The sequence below is a fragment of the Periplaneta americana genome, chromosome 2 (assembly GCF_040183065.1).
Source record: "Periplaneta americana isolate PAMFEO1 chromosome 2, P.americana_PAMFEO1_priV1, whole genome shotgun sequence".
Taxonomy (NCBI): domain Eukaryota; kingdom Metazoa; phylum Arthropoda; class Insecta; order Blattodea; family Blattidae; genus Periplaneta; species Periplaneta americana.
This window is the reverse complement of record NC_091118.1, coordinates 9608611-9624637: the sequence shown is the minus strand read 5'-3', so window position 1 is coordinate 9624637 and position 16027 is coordinate 9608611. Positions and strand designations below refer to the sequence as shown.

Genomic DNA, 16027 nt, shown 5'->3' with positions numbered 1-16027 from the left:
GAAAAGCACATAGTACTGTATATACTTATAATTTTTTAGAGCAAGGCTGACAATCAGACATGTGTGCTGATTTTAACACGAGCACAAGCATTACACATAGCGCATCATTAACAACTTAATCACGAAAAAGTCAACTTAAGAGAAATGAGGGTTACAATCTTCTTCTAGGCTGGTATTCAATTAAAGACATTGTAGGATTCATTATTTTAACTTCAAATCGACAATTTTGACAGGACACACAAAACTTTGGATTCATATACAACGTGGACTTCATTTGATCACGATCATTATCTTGAGTGTTTTCCAGATCATTGTACTTTGTTACAAATTTCGATCTTTCAGCATCTTGTCATAAAACCTATCACACTCCACGTCACAATTTTGTCTTACAGTTAGCATAGACTAGCTCTAATTACTTCAACCCTGCTTGATAGGAATTTATTTTTCGATCATTTTATCATATTCATAATAGAAGATATTCTTTGCTACGGATGCTTTTCTTCCTGGCAGACAGAGAATAAACTCTATTATACTATAAAAATTCTGAAAATTCAAGCATTTTTCATTCATTAAAGTAATGTGTAGCAATCCAGAGATAAAGGAAAAGTGAATTTAGGTTATGACTGACCAATATTTAAGCATATTTTAACCTTAAAAATTGTTATAAGTGATATTTTTACTGAAACGATTGTATTACCGGGACTTAGTAAAATAGCGGTACCGTCCTGTTCGAGACGGCCTGTACAATTATCAAAAAGCGAATTTGGATAGTTCAAAATGGCATTCGAAAATCCATGTCACGTAATGTGAAATTACATAAAATCTTAAAGTAATTATGTGTTTTAATACACTGTTTTTTGCCATTAATTAGATTAAGCCTATGTGTAATATGTTTGATCTTTTGGCAAGCCCGTTAGGCATTACAAAATGTGCCAACATTGCTGATTTTCTGTTAACTTCTTATTGCACCCCTGTCGTCCATCAAGTCCTACACAGGGCAAGCAATCACAAACCTGACAGCTGCAATTCTTCACATTCACCAGTTTTGATATCCGGTGAGCTCATCAGCATTGATTAATTCAGGGCTGGGCACCGGGAGCGAATCCAAACTCTAAACGGGGACGCTTAGTATTTTCCATCACGGAATCAATGCTGCGCGGTGTTCAGCGGGGAAGAAAGGGGTTGAAGAGAAGTCATATGGCTCCCCGTGAGAGAGTAGAATTCGATCTTGGTGCCCATCTCTGGATTAATTGAAAGAAAAGTTGTTATAAGCACTGATGAAATCAGCTGCAGTTTACAATGACTCGAAGTATGAGGGATGTCATTGACAAGCTCTTGTATGAATTAAGAATCATGCGCACTTCAATACATTTAATAGATTTTATGCTCGACCATGCCGAAATGTAGTAATTATACACCTGGTAGCAGACCTTTAATGCATATCATTAAAGTACACCTACTCATTAAAGGTCAGGTCTTTCAGCCAATGACGACTCAGGTTACAACTGTTCAGCCAATGACAGGTCAGCTTTCTACCATTATAAAACCGCAAGTATCGATTATTCTCGGATATGCAATAGAAAGAGAATTAGCGAAAAGTCACGGAGGCTGGAAATCCAATACTGTCGCAGAAGGTTATGTTCTGTTACTATAATAATTAGCGTTAATTGTAAATAATATTCAAATAAATTCAATTTGTCATCTCGTTTTTCAATGTCTAATTTAATTTCAATGTTATCTGTGTAGGTTCTTATGGCCTAGCAAGGTCAATGTGGACATCTGTTCTTCGGAAAAAATCAATACTTTCGCGTCTGCGCACATCTCACAACATACGGGACATTGCTCAAAAATTAATAATATGAAGTTAGAAATATGGTCGAGCATAAAAAGTCGTATGAAACTCGCCTATAATGGTAATTAAGAAGCTCATATGAAAATTATGAAACTCGCTTGCGCTCGTTTCATAAATATCCATACTCGCTTCTTAATTACCTTCATTATAGGCTCGACTTTTTATGCAGAATAGTTCTTAAAAGAAAATTTAGTTTATAAAAACTACCGCTAGGAGGTGCATAAATAAACTTCAACAATAGTTTGTTAATAAATAATTGGAATGTCTACACATCATTAGTCGACAATTTCAGTTTGCTGTATGTACTGTGTAATAATAATAATAATAATAATAATAATAATAATAATAATAATAATAATAATAATAATAATAATAATAATAATACTTACTTACAAATGGCTTTTAAGGAACCAGAAGGTTCATTGCCGCCCTCACATAAGCCCGCCATCGGTCCCTATCCTGTGCAAGATTAATCCAGTCTCTATCATCATATCCCACCTCCCTCAAATCCATTTTAATATAATCCTTCCATCTATGCCTCGGCCTCCCCAAAGGTCTTTTTCCCTCCGGTCTCCCAACTAACACTCCATATGCATTTCTGGATTCGCCCATACGTGCTACATGCCCTGCCCATCTCAAACGTCTGGATTTTATGTTCCTAATTATGTAAGGTGAAGAATACAATGCGTGCAGTTCTGTGTTGTGTAACTTTCTCCATTCTCCTGTAACTTCATCCCGCTTAGCCCCAAATATTTTCCTAAGAACCTTATTCTCAAGCACCCTTAACCTATGTTCCTCTCTCAAAGTGAGAATTCAAGTTTCACAACCATACAGAACCGGTAATAATATTAATATTAATAATAATAATAATAATAATAATAATAATAATAATAATAATAATAATAATAATAATAATAATAAGAGTTGAAATATTATGCCTAATACATTAAATGCTTTACTCCTAGAAGAACCAGGCAACAACTGCGACAAAAGCAGCAAAATCTAGTCGACTGTCTTTTAGTGAAAGAATTATGATACAAGAAAATTAAAATCCATTATTGAAATGCAAACACTATTATACATCTGAAAATTAGAAAAAAAAAAAACTACAAAATAATTAATATAGTCGAACTTTAACTATTATGACAATGAAATGTACAGACTACGTCTAATTTTGTTTGATCACACTTAGTCCATGCATTAGGTTTAGAATTATATCTGTATATTAAAGAAAATCCTCACAGTAGCTTGAAATACGACTTCAGCACTGATATTTATACTTACTCTGCAAGGAAACGTGGAGAGTTACAAGACTGGAAAGAAGTGCGCAGGGGAATGCTGAAGCTGCCAAGGCAACGAAACTGACGAATCAGGAAACTAGAACCAGAATTCACTGCATCACACACACAGCTTTTATGAGAACTTGAACACAAGTAATTTACACGTACGCTATACTTAAACTGAACAATTTACAAGTGAAGTGAGATATGTTAGCAATTACATTTTGAGAGATACAGTATATTTCGTGTACAAATCCAGACTGTTTCCTCTTCTGTGTTACTGAAAGCGTGCAACAGTCTGCCGACAAATTACTGATAACTTTGGTTGTTCGTTTATTGACAGAATATAAATCTCAGAAAAAAAAATATAGTAAGTGTGCTATCTTTAATGAACTCAAAAATTTTTAAATATTATCTGAAATGAGGAAACTACCAAGTTTTTAATGATTAGGCTACATCTAGGCCTAATCGTGAATCAGAGGAAATGAGGCAGATTTGTGGCGTTTGACAGACCTGGTTTGTAACTCATTCCTGTGGTAAAGAGATATGGTAACTATACAAAATGTAAGTAAGAAGGATAATAAAGTTGACCTTGCAACTATTGTTTCAATAAGGGAATGCAAAGAATTGCTGCAGGATACATAACTTACCAATATCAACCCCACTTACTATGAAACACAATAAGATGCGTTACAAACACTGGATAGCAAAGAAGCTGTCAAATACTTCAAGAGCCAAGCCCGCAATGCAGCAAACAGCTACGGGATTCCCAACCACAGCCCACAACGCAAGGTCACGTGATTGCTGTAGCAGGCTTTGGAGCATGATCAATAAATAAGCCATTAAGTCTGTGACGCGACTGAATCCTGGCTGGATGAACAGTGAAACATGTCACGGAGGAAGACAGAAATGCAAATAAATGTGAAGGAAAGTAGAAAATAAGTGCTACGGATTTTGATGTAGACTGTAAGTAAGACTATGCATTAATGGGTACACGGTCCACAGGTTTACCTATTAAAATCTCTAGTATGGTGACCATAATGCTTAAGAAAAAAAAAAAAACAGAATTGTTACCTAAGAGCGGACAGATGGCACCAATCAGTTCACCTTCATCTGTTCTGGAAATGAGCAGCTTGGGTAGCTAACCATGGAAACAAGAAGTTGCCATCCAGCAAATTGTGATGAAAGCAAACAACATAGATACCGGTACAGACGGAATGACATGCAGATGTCACCTCTGGCAGAGCTGATACACATTTTGTTAAGCAGGTCGTATCACAAACACCAGGACTGGCAATGTCTCTGGCTACTAGAAACATCAACGACTCCTTTCTAGGGAATATTTTCGGGTTATCAACCTGTGCTCAGGTTTATTAGAGGCAGCTGAACTCGAATTCGAAAGCCTCAAATCTCATGTCATTATCATGTATGGGGAGGAAAGCCATCGTAGTGTTCGTATATGGCTCGCTTGTCGCCCTCATTTCTCAGAATGTTTTTCTCGCAACAATATAGAAATATAATACTGCCCATGTGCCACTTTTCCACACATTCATTAATACTTGATCAATAGCTCCATGGTAACCAGGGAAAACAACAAACAACACAAACATGGAGTTTTCTACACTTGATATTGATAATTGTAAATCAATACTATGTCGTGGGTTGGAATCCAGGTCAGAGCATAACACTTACATTACCGTCAATGTTTATTCTCGACTGCCTTCTGTATGTTAAGCGTAATGTGCATAATCTTCCTACTATTCATAATTATTCAACCCATTGTGAAGCAGCTTGACACTCCACTGACAGTTTGTCAATAATATTATTATTATTATTGTTATTATTATTATTATTATTATTATTATTATTATTATTATTATTATGGAAACCATTTGGTTTGATCTGATCCTTCCCATAAGCAGCTCCCCTGGTGTAGATCCATTGACATTCGTGGCAGTGTGTTGCCTCAGCAAGAATCTTGATAATCCAGCTTCCCACGACCGATAGAGCCTCCTCAACGAGTTCTCCACTTCACTAACTTGGCGTTCAACTGATGCATTAGAAGATGGATTGTACGGGGCTGTAGTGACATGTTTAATTCCATTCCGTTGTAAGATCGTATTGAATTCCAGTGAAGTAAATTGTGTGCCATTATCAGTGACTGCTGTTGATGGCAATCCATGCGTGTCTAAAATGCGTCTGAGTGACACAATAACGGCTTGGGCATTTGCAGAGTTAAGCTGCACAACTTCCACCCATCTTGAAAAACCATCCACTAAAACTAGGAAGTTTTGTTTGTGGAACAGCCCAGTCAATTCATTATCACTCCAATATATAATTTGGGTTCTTTTCCCCCACGATGAGCCAGTTTGCTTAGGCAGCTTTGGTCGTGGCAGCTGACAAACTGCACAGGTTTTAACAATACTCTCAGCTGATGCACCAAAACCAGGCCACCAAACATATTTAGCTACAACCTAAACGTTTCATATTGAAAATTTCTGGACGGCCATTATGGAGTAATTTAGTACTCGATTTTGAAGACTGGAGGGGGGGGGGGACTACTCCTGAGCCCCATAACAGACAGCCATCTTGTAGTGACAGTTCCAAATGTATACGAATAAATGCACCAAACGATGACTCTAGCTTTGCTCTGGGCCAATCATCTTTTACATAAGCAGGCCTATGGACTCTTGGCAGAATGTAATGCTTGGCAGTTTCTGTAGCTATATCAGATGATGTCGTTGGGAAAATAGACGGATCTTCCAAGAAAGCAATAATCTTCGGAATCGCTCTTGTAGCATCTGGATTGCTACTCAAACCACCAACAATGCGAATTTGAGTGTCTGGTCGATGTTCGAATCGATATTATATACATGTAATGAAAGACATCAGGGTAAAATTCCAGGCGATACTATATTCATTACATCTCCCTTTTGTTTTCATTGTACTTTTCTATATAAACCAATGTATGAGACCTGAAATATCTGTGCAGATCCTATAACGGACACCATATTGTGAGGCATCCCTCTCTCTCCACTCCGCTGCTTCGATCATGTATCATCTTCTGAAATAATGGAAATGTCTTAAAATTATGTAGAATTAAATATTATTCTGTTTAATTCTCTATGCAATTTGCCCCAGAAAAGTATATTCAAATTTCCCCGCGAGTCAACAAAAGATACCGTAAAACTATGCAATAGAATTCGCCACTATTCAACGAGGCGATAGCTAATGCATGCAGGTACTGTTGTCACGCCAGGAGAAGGCGGCTGAAGTACTTAGACAGGGAGGAGGGGAAACAGTCGCGCATGCGCACTTCGCTGTTCACTGCAATATTCCTGTTTCACAAACATCTACTGCACGTGTCTATGAATCTTTGCGACTTTGTGAAAATAATAGTGGGGTTTTTACTGTAGCGTTTTATTAGTTTCAACAAGACAATTGTTTTCTGTATACCACAAATCTTGTATTGCTTTAGTTATCCTTTGCTTTTCGTGTTAATAGTGTTGATAATAATATAGTTAATAGAATTTATGTTATTGTATACTGTTATTTAGGTTTATAGCAGTTTTCTGTTTATTGTAAATATGTCGACAAAGAGGAAACAAGGATTGACAATCTATAGCGAAGAAAGGAATATTATTGAAGTGCAAAATAATTCTGTGATGAAGAAAAAGAACAACTGTGCCTTTGCATTCCTCTTACGAAACCTACAGCAAAGGTAGAAAAGTACTCTAATCTATCCACAAGAACAATACAGCGTATAAGGAATGAAATGAAAGACTGCACAGAAGAAAGTGCGTTGTCGACACCTGAGGGAGAAAAAAAATGTAAACGTCCAGAATACCGAAACACAAATGTAGATGACTTCGACGAGAGATTGACAAAAAAAGATATAATTGAGAATTTTTATTTGAAAAAGAAAGAGGGCCACCGGCGTAACTCAGGAGGTAGCGCGTTTGCCTGCTGATCTGCAGTTGTGCTCGGGAGTGAGTTCGATTCCCGTTTGCGCTGACTACCTGGTTGGGTTTTTTCCGAGGTTTTCCCAAGCGGAAGGCGAATGTCAGGTAATCTATGGCGAATCCTTGATTTCATTTCGCCAAATACCATCTCGCCATCATCAATTCAATCGACACTGAAGAAGCTAGTAGTTATTACAGTGTCTTAAATAACAAGTAAAAAATAGTACCAAGCTGCAACAAACGTCTACCCTTTTACAAGAGAAAATTGATTTGAAATGAAAGACAACATTAAGACGAATACTGAAGAAAAAGGATTTCAGGTGGAAGAAGTGTGCAGCAAAAAAATTGAGGAAAACACTGTAAATTAGAATACGTGAAGATATCTACAGCAAATAAGAAAGCTTAGGAAAGTGGAAAAACCGATTTTGTATCTGGACGAAATGCGGATAGATAGGCCTACCAATTTAACGTTTCCCAAGTTCTGGCACGACAAAAATGTTACGGGAGTTTTGACTACCGTAAATGTGTCCAGAACACTCATTGTTGTCCATCAGGATGGGGGCGGTGGGGCTAATGGCTTTGTTGAGAGATTCGAATTAATATACACGGCTGGAACATAAACAGACGATTATCATGGACATATCATACTCCAGAAATTTTGAAAAATGTGATAATGATAGTCATAGCGACAGCACCGAAGATACGGAATCTTTTATGTTGGTTCCGTTCCCGTGTAGCCAAGTAAGTGGACGAAGTTTTCAGGTCAGAGTGTAGCGTTAAGTTCCCTCGTCCCGCCTATCTACTCCACGCGCCAACTCTTAGCGCGAAGACAGTAACATGATCAGTTATGTTAAACACATTGTTTAAACCTTAATTTCACAAGAGCTTAAGACAAGACAACACATACTTATAAATCACAGAAACAAGCGTTCACATTCTACCTAGATCAAGACAAATGACTACACAGACAATTGCATTCATTGATTTATATTTGGAAAGTCAGAGTTGGAAAAGAAAACAACGACTAGGGTTCAGAAAGCAATTATAGAACCAATATTAATATATGGATGAGAGAGGTGGGTCTTAACAAAAAAAAATTAAGTAGGGTGAATGCTGTACAGATGAAGGTACTAAGGACAATAGCAGGTAAAACCAGGAGAGACCAATACGAAATGAACGCATTAAGGTACAGTCACACGTCGCTACTTTTGCTGCGCAACTTTTGTACTGCAGCTGCAAAAGTTGCGTGTCGTGTTCTCACGTAAGCCTAAAGTAGAGTGCTGCACGCTACTTTTCGTGCTGCGCAACCCGAGTGCAGCAAAAGTTGCAACTGGAGGTTGCGAGTCTGTTCACACACAAGGCGCTACTTTTGCAGCTGCAGTCATGCTGCAGGTTTCCATCTCCGTGTTGACTTCTCAATATGCATTTTGTGGTTATGTTCGCATTATTAATCAACTCATGCGAAAGCTTACTTATGTATTATTTGCTTTCCTGTCCTAACTAGTATTCAGAAATTGGCATTATTTTCACTATAAAGCTTTTAAAAACGCCTTTACACTTAAATGATAACCAACAGCATATTCACGTGATCAATGTTGGCAACCCTCCTGTTTGAAACTACACTACAGAAAATTAGAAAAGTGAATTATATCGTCAGCAAATATGCTCAGATTGTGTTGTGCATTTAATAACTGTTACAAATAATTTATTTTCATCACATTTAACATTAAAATACATCCAAACAATAAAAGTGTCATTGGCACATTTGGGTGGTAACACTGACCGCAGCAAAAGTTTCAACAAAACCGATATCAAAAATGCTGCGGCTGCAACCCTGAGAACCCTGTTCACACGTCACTACTTTTAAGTTGCGCGCAGCATGGAAAAGTAGCGGGCAGCAGGTTCGGCAGCCGCTTCTTTTCGGGTTGCACCGTTGTTCACACATCACAGTACGAGAGTTGCGCAGTTTTTTGTACTGCATCGCTGCAAAAGTAGCGACGTGTGACCATACCTTTAGAGAGGAATTGTAACAAGAACCAGTAGTCAAAAGAATAGAAGAACAGCAGTTGAGGTGGTATGGACACGTCCAAAGGATGGAGGAAGGAAGGAAGGCAGTTCACAGAAGCTAAACCCCAAGGAAGTCGCCCGAAAGGGAGGCCAAGAATAATGTGGGAAGAAGTTATCAAAGAGATGGTCGAAAAAAAGGGGAAGTCGATTGCACAAATAAAACTTCTTGCAGCTGACCGGGATCAATATAAGAAATGGATCAGGGGCAACCCCTCCACGCTGCTTAGGTGGCAATAAGGAGGTAGTGAAAGAAGAAGAAGAAGAAGAAGAAGAAGAAGAAGAAGAAGATAAAGAAGGCATCTCCGCAGTGTTAGAACAATACCATAATCAGCATGGCGTGACATTGCTAGCATGTTACTTTTAATCTAAGAAGTTGCAGACATTGTTAATAAATCCATAAATCTTAATGATTGATTTCTGGTTGTAAGACTCACAGTTCTTAAGATCAATTTCGTCATTTTTGGATTTGTTTCGTTTTCAGGTTAATTTTTTCAATTTTAGTACTACATTCTTGCCCATTTTTGCCACTTTTGATACTAATTTGAATTTTTGTTTTGAATTATCTTTAATATAATTGAATTTTATTTATTTTGTAGTTCACTTGCCATGCTCATTTACAGCAAAGGTAGGATGGAATATATTTTTCATGCAAGAGCAATTCAAGAACGGACAGTAAGCTTGAATCCTTGAAGAGTCCCAAGGCTTTAGAGAGAGAAAGCTGCACAAACCAATCAGCTGTTCCTCGCTTTACAAACACAATACACAACCTTCATAAAGTTTTAGGATTTTCCAGGATTCAGTCACATGTGACACTGAATTCGGTACACATAATGATATTCTCCATTCCATGAAGACTTTTATTTCCACACTCATCCTAGCTGCAAATAGCAAACTTGCTATCGAGAATGATGTAAAAATAATCATCAGCATAGTCAGTAATGTTAACACAAATTGCAGAAAGTCAGAATAAATAATCAGAATTTTCTAAAGAATTGTGCGATGTTCTAGTTTCATTCGATATTCCTCTCCGGAAACTAAATAGCAGAAAACTGACGGTAATTGTGCAATCCTACACTGGACAATCAATTCTTAGTAATTCACGTATCATCTTCATCATCCATAACATAGCCCGGGTTCTTTTCATGGTGCAGCATGCTGTACTTGTACAAGAGCACAACCATTCAGCTACCCAATCTTTCACACAATAGAAGTGATACGCACAATAAACCTCAGACTGCAGTGCAAGATTTCGGGACCCTCCTCCGTACGAGAGAGAAAAAAAAACATTAGGAAGCAATTATATTCTGCAGTGCTGCGAATGCAATGCAGAATAAGGTGCCAAATTGGATTACAGTCTAATTTTATGGTGTTTTCTATTTACTGTGTTAGTAAAATATATGTTTTATCTGAGAATATTGACAACTTACATTAGCCAATTATAAAATATTTTAGGCTCTATTTGGTAAATCTATGTTGTTTTCCATGGCGCTATATAGAATTCGGTCGTTTTAACATTTGAAAGTTACACCAAATAAATCACAATTTTTCTTTTCCTTCAATGGCTTCTGTGAGATGTATATACTGATAAAAATAAGCAGTGGAAAATATAGTGGGACTGCGTTGGTGTTAATGCAGCTTCTGTGGGTACCCCTTTGTTACTTGTTTAGCCCCAAAAAACAAACAAACAACAAACAAACAAGAACAATAGACTACAGTGGACTAAAGTGGACTTTATGTTGTCAGCAAAAAGCTGGATACATTAAGAAGATTGATTGGTATAGTGATAAACACTTTTCAGTTTGGAGCCACAAATACTTCCATCATAAAAATAGTTCGACACTTACCTCCAGATCTATACTCTATTGCACTATTCTAGCTTCCCCCTATTTTTTACAAATATAAAACTCGAAAGATCCAGGATGCAACAATACGAAAAATGACCACTTTCCTAGTGATTCCTCCTGGACCTCTCGCATATTATACTGGTAATTATAAAATGGGAAGGCTAAAACAGTGCATTACAATATACAGATAGGCAGTGGTGATATCCAAAATGTTTAACCAGTTCTCTCATGTGTACCTATGTAAAACAAATACGGTACATGTCCATGGTAATTGCAAATATTACCTAGAAATATAAACATATCACAGAAGCTAATGAAGAAATAAGAAAGAAACGAATTGTGGCTTTTTTGGTGTAGCTTAGGTTTTTTGTACAAACCGATGCAGAAATATTTATTCAGAAACAGTTTCGCGTTTACCCATTGGCGCAGCCACGGAAAGTGGCGGAGGGCTAGTGAAGCTTTTGTTTTGCAATTTATGGCTAATATTTACGTTATTATACAAGCAGCAATAAAGAATGCAATTTACAGGTACTTTCAGAACACGGAATCCTTCCTTTTCCTCTTACTTAAAAATTCTAACCTTGTGCACACAAAATAAATTATTGGCACTGAAAAGTGCCTTTTCGTAAACATGATGATGCACATTTGACAAACGCAGACAAGTCTGCTCTTTTTTTAGTATTTTAAGATACAATTGTCAGGCCGTGTCTCAAAGCTGCATTTTCAGCTGAAGTGAAGTAGATTGTTGACTAAATAAACGGATGTGACATCAGAAGTTACGATCCAAAGCTACGTAGTGAATAGCAATCAAGTTCGTAGTAGCTAGTAAACGAAAATGCTTGCTTGATTGTTGACTTGTCCACTAAACAAACATGGATACCTCATCAGCAATTGGGGTTATGATATCTAAAGATGCTTTGGAAGTGAAATAATGAAAAATATAATGTAGATAAAACGTTAACTTTGAATATTGGAATTGTTAATATTTTCTTTATGATGTTTTAAATATTGTAATATATTAGGTCCTTATCCTTTCCACAGAACTCGTAATGAAACAGCATTAGGGCACTGCCCTCTTAATTCAGTGCTATCATCAGTGATATCATGGTTTTTTAGAAAAATAGTCTGTGAAGAAGGCCATGATTCAAGCATACTACAGTCACTGTAAAGCATACATGTTCAAAGCTCTCTAGTGTGTAGTTTACAAGTCACCTAGTTGCTAGTCACTAGTGTGTAGTATGGACTTGAGCTTTGAGACACAGATTCAGTGAGGAATCCGCATACTGAAATTTTACCTTTTTTCACAATATAGACTGTAAACGGCCGTGATTTAAGCAATGTCGTGTTCTTGCAAGCATGTGTCTCATTTTAACACCCTCTCCGCTGTCTATATTTAAAATCCTGACTGCGCCACTGCCTTTAATGTTACAATGTATGTAATTGTTAAATATCATTTCGTACATTTCAATCTTATAATCCACGAAATATTTTGTCTGAAAGCGACAACAATCATTAATATTATTAATCGACCAAATACTTACTTGGAAGGTTAGGAAGAGACGAAGTGCAGCAACTACTAAAACAATACGGTTTAACAAATTATTTCTACGATCTCACAATTCACGTATTACTGAAAAATGCAAGCGAATAATAAAATGTCACAAAGAAAATAAGCAAAACACTAATTCTATTTGAGAACGAAGGTATAACAAAAGATACTTCGACTTCTCTAAAATTGCCACGTAGAAAGATAACTTAGATACAATGCTGCCAACGCTAATAATGTGAAGGAATTTCGTTAACGATAAAATGGAAGAAAATTAGATAAGTGAAAATACAGAAACGCGATTACTTTCATTAATCAAAAGATAATGACATTAAAAAACTACGGGAGATGCTATTAGACATAATATTTTAGATCTATCAATGTCTCCTCTTATGTTGGCAATGCACATCCTTGACTAATAAATAGATGAACATCGTTTTTTTTTCTTCCACGAGATGGCGATTGGCGAACTCATCGTTAAATGTTTTTGTAATAGATGGCACTTCCCTTTAATCAGAGACATCTGCTGCCAAAGTAGCAAAATACTCCAGATTCACAAGAATAACGTTTTTTTTTTTTTTTCTGAATGGCGGTCTGATTCAAATGCATATTTTGTCTAGACTAGATAAAGTGACTGTTATTTCTGAATTAGATAAAGTGTTTGTTTGTTCTGTGTCTAAAGTGAAGCATATTCTTTCCTGTGAATTAGTGTTTATAGTTTCTTAGTTTTTACATAAGTATTTTCCTTCTTTCTTAATTCTTCCTTGTTTGTGTTTGTGCGATAGCTATGAAAGATCCTAGATCTACTAGCTTGGACACTTGTGAAATAAATGATAATCTCAACACATTATGTGACATAGCATTAATAAACTGCGATTCAGAAAATATGGAGATTAGTAATCAGCCTAATACTAATAATGATAATTTTGTTCTGAACCCATCTATTCTTTCCAATGACTCAACAATCAAACAAATGAAAATCAGAAAATCAACAGATGAATACACACCAGCTAAGAAAACATTAAAAACAAAGGCTGCTAAACAAATAGCAACATCAATGAAGAATCCTAAACCTATCCAAACTCATTACAAATTTCAAATACTAACTACTGCCACGCCCACAGACTGTTGTAATACCATCAGTAACACTACACCCTGCGTCGGCACATCTACAACTTCATCAAATATTAATCCCGCAACATGTGCAGTTTCAAAAAACACAATTTCCCAACCCAAACCTAAGAAACCACCACCAATCATTTTATTGACCATTTAGTGAATTATTTTGAAATATTAATCCCGCAACATGTGCAGTTTCAAAAAACACAATTTTTCAACCCAAACCTAAGAAACCACCACCAATCATTTTATTGACCATTTAGTGAATTATTTTGAAATATTAATCCCGCAACATGTGCAGTTTCAAAAAACACAATTTCTCAACCCAAACCTAAGAAACACCACCAATCATTTTATTGACCAAAGTGAATTATTTTGATTTTGCAAAACAACTAAAACAATTTCTACGAGAAGAAATCAATGCACAATACTGCCCACAGGGCTTAAAAATCTTTGCTGCTAATAATGACGATTATAATGACATAGGTAATTATTTGAAAGCGAACAGTTATGAATTCTACACCTTCCCTAATGGACAAGTTAAAGTTCATAAAGTAGTTACGAAAGGTCTACCTGTAGAAACATCAAGTGATACAATTCTAACTGAACTTGTTTTGAAAAAATTTTCGGTCCAAAGTGTCAAACAAATGAAGAAAAAGATAATAGATGACATTTCTGGAGAATTAGTGTCCCTACCTATACCAGTATGGATTATCACTACATATCAAACTCCAGGAACCCCTGACATCCATACTCTAACAGGGCTTTTTAATCTGAAACTAAACATAGAAGATTATAAAAGTTTACAAGGCCCAATCCAATGTTTCAGGTGCCGAGGTTTTGGACACAAAGCTGTCACCTGTTTCGTCCAACCAAAATGTGTGAAATGCGGTAATGCACATTTTACATATAATTGTGATGCAGTCTCCGAAGCAATACCCAAATGCGCAAATTGCAATACTCAACATACAGCTAATTTCAAGAACTGTCCAAAATGTCTAAAATATACTCAGGGAATACAAAACAAAAGAGAACAGAGCATTAATAATTTTATTCTTAGAAACCAAGACTTCCCGCGTCTTCCAAATAGGAATCCAACTCCCTACAGTAATCACAATCAGGATACGCTTAACAAAGGGAAAATTCATCAACAATAGAAGACTTACAAGACATCTGGAACTTTACAAAAAATATTAGGAATTATATCCAGAAGTTTAAAAGTATAATGTCAAAAATCAAATCAGAAAATAATACTTTGACAAAAATCGGAATACTAATTGAAGGTCTTATAGATATCCTTGATCTTGGAAACAGCCGTGAATAAACCTCTGAAACTAGCCTATTGGAATGCCGATGGTGTAAGAAGAGATTATGATATTCTAACTGATTTCCTTGAAGAGTTTGACATATACATATTTTTAATTAATGAGACGCATCTAACAGCCAACCAACGTTTCACAATCCGAAATTATACAATATATCGCACAGATGGACCTCGAGGACATTATGGTGGCACTGCTATAGCTGTTAAATCAACTTCATATCACCGTCATATACCTACACCTAACTTTACAAATCTTGAAGCTACATTCATAGAAATTCCAATAAACAACTCAAACTTGCAATTAGGAGCTATCTATTACTCTCCAAATCTGAAACTTCTAGACAATGATATAGATTTGCTTCATGAAATGTCAAAAAACTACATTCATGCTGGTGATTTCAATTGTAAAAACCCAAAATGGAACTCAAGAATTATTACTCTGAGAGGAAAACAACTTGAAGCACATGCTTCCCTACATAAATATAACATAATAGCTCCTTCACAGCCAACTCACTTTCCATACTTTCACTCGGTAAAAAAGAAAGAGAATTCAATATCCAATACAATGGCCAACACCTTCCTAGGACTTATGAATCCAAATATCTTGGAGTTATTTTCGATAGTAAGTTAACATAGAGCAACCATTTGAAATACATTTCTGAAAAAGCTCGTAAAAGATTTTCCCTTCTAAAAAGACTAGCAGGAAAGAAATGGGGATGCTCTAGGAATACTTTGAACACTACATACCAAATGTTTATACAGCCAGTGCTGACATACTGCGGAGAAATTTTAATTACTTCACCTTTCATAAACGACATAGAATATGTTCAAAACCAACAGTCAAAAGGGTAACCTACCCACCGAGGTCATTGCAAACAGTCACTGATCACTTCACTAGGAAGGGAAAACTAAGCCCTTTTGAAGAATAATCCATTAAACTGCTTACTGTCTCACTCAGAATAATATACTATTTCCAGCTGGATGATGGGATGGAGGGATGAGGGAGACCGCATAAAAATACCCTTTATATTAC

General features: G+C 36.4%; 1 protein-coding gene across 7 annotated transcripts in view; it reads right to left on the bottom strand.

The window, feature by feature from the left end:
* The window catches only part of LOC138712887 (M protein, serotype 2.1-like), a 63430-nt gene extending 50482 nt beyond the window's left edge, over positions 1-12948 (bottom strand). For 2 of the 7 annotated variants that reach the window (XM_069844633.1, XM_069844640.1), the window contains exons 1-2: positions 12547-12946; positions 3137-3229 (exon numbers count right to left, since the gene is read on the bottom strand). The gene's annotated coding sequence lies outside the window, so the exon portion shown is untranslated. The other 5 variants (XM_069844637.1, XM_069844662.1, XM_069844636.1 and 2 more) reach the window with 5 other exon arrangements.
* Between the last annotated feature and the right edge of the window lie 3079 nt (positions 12949-16027).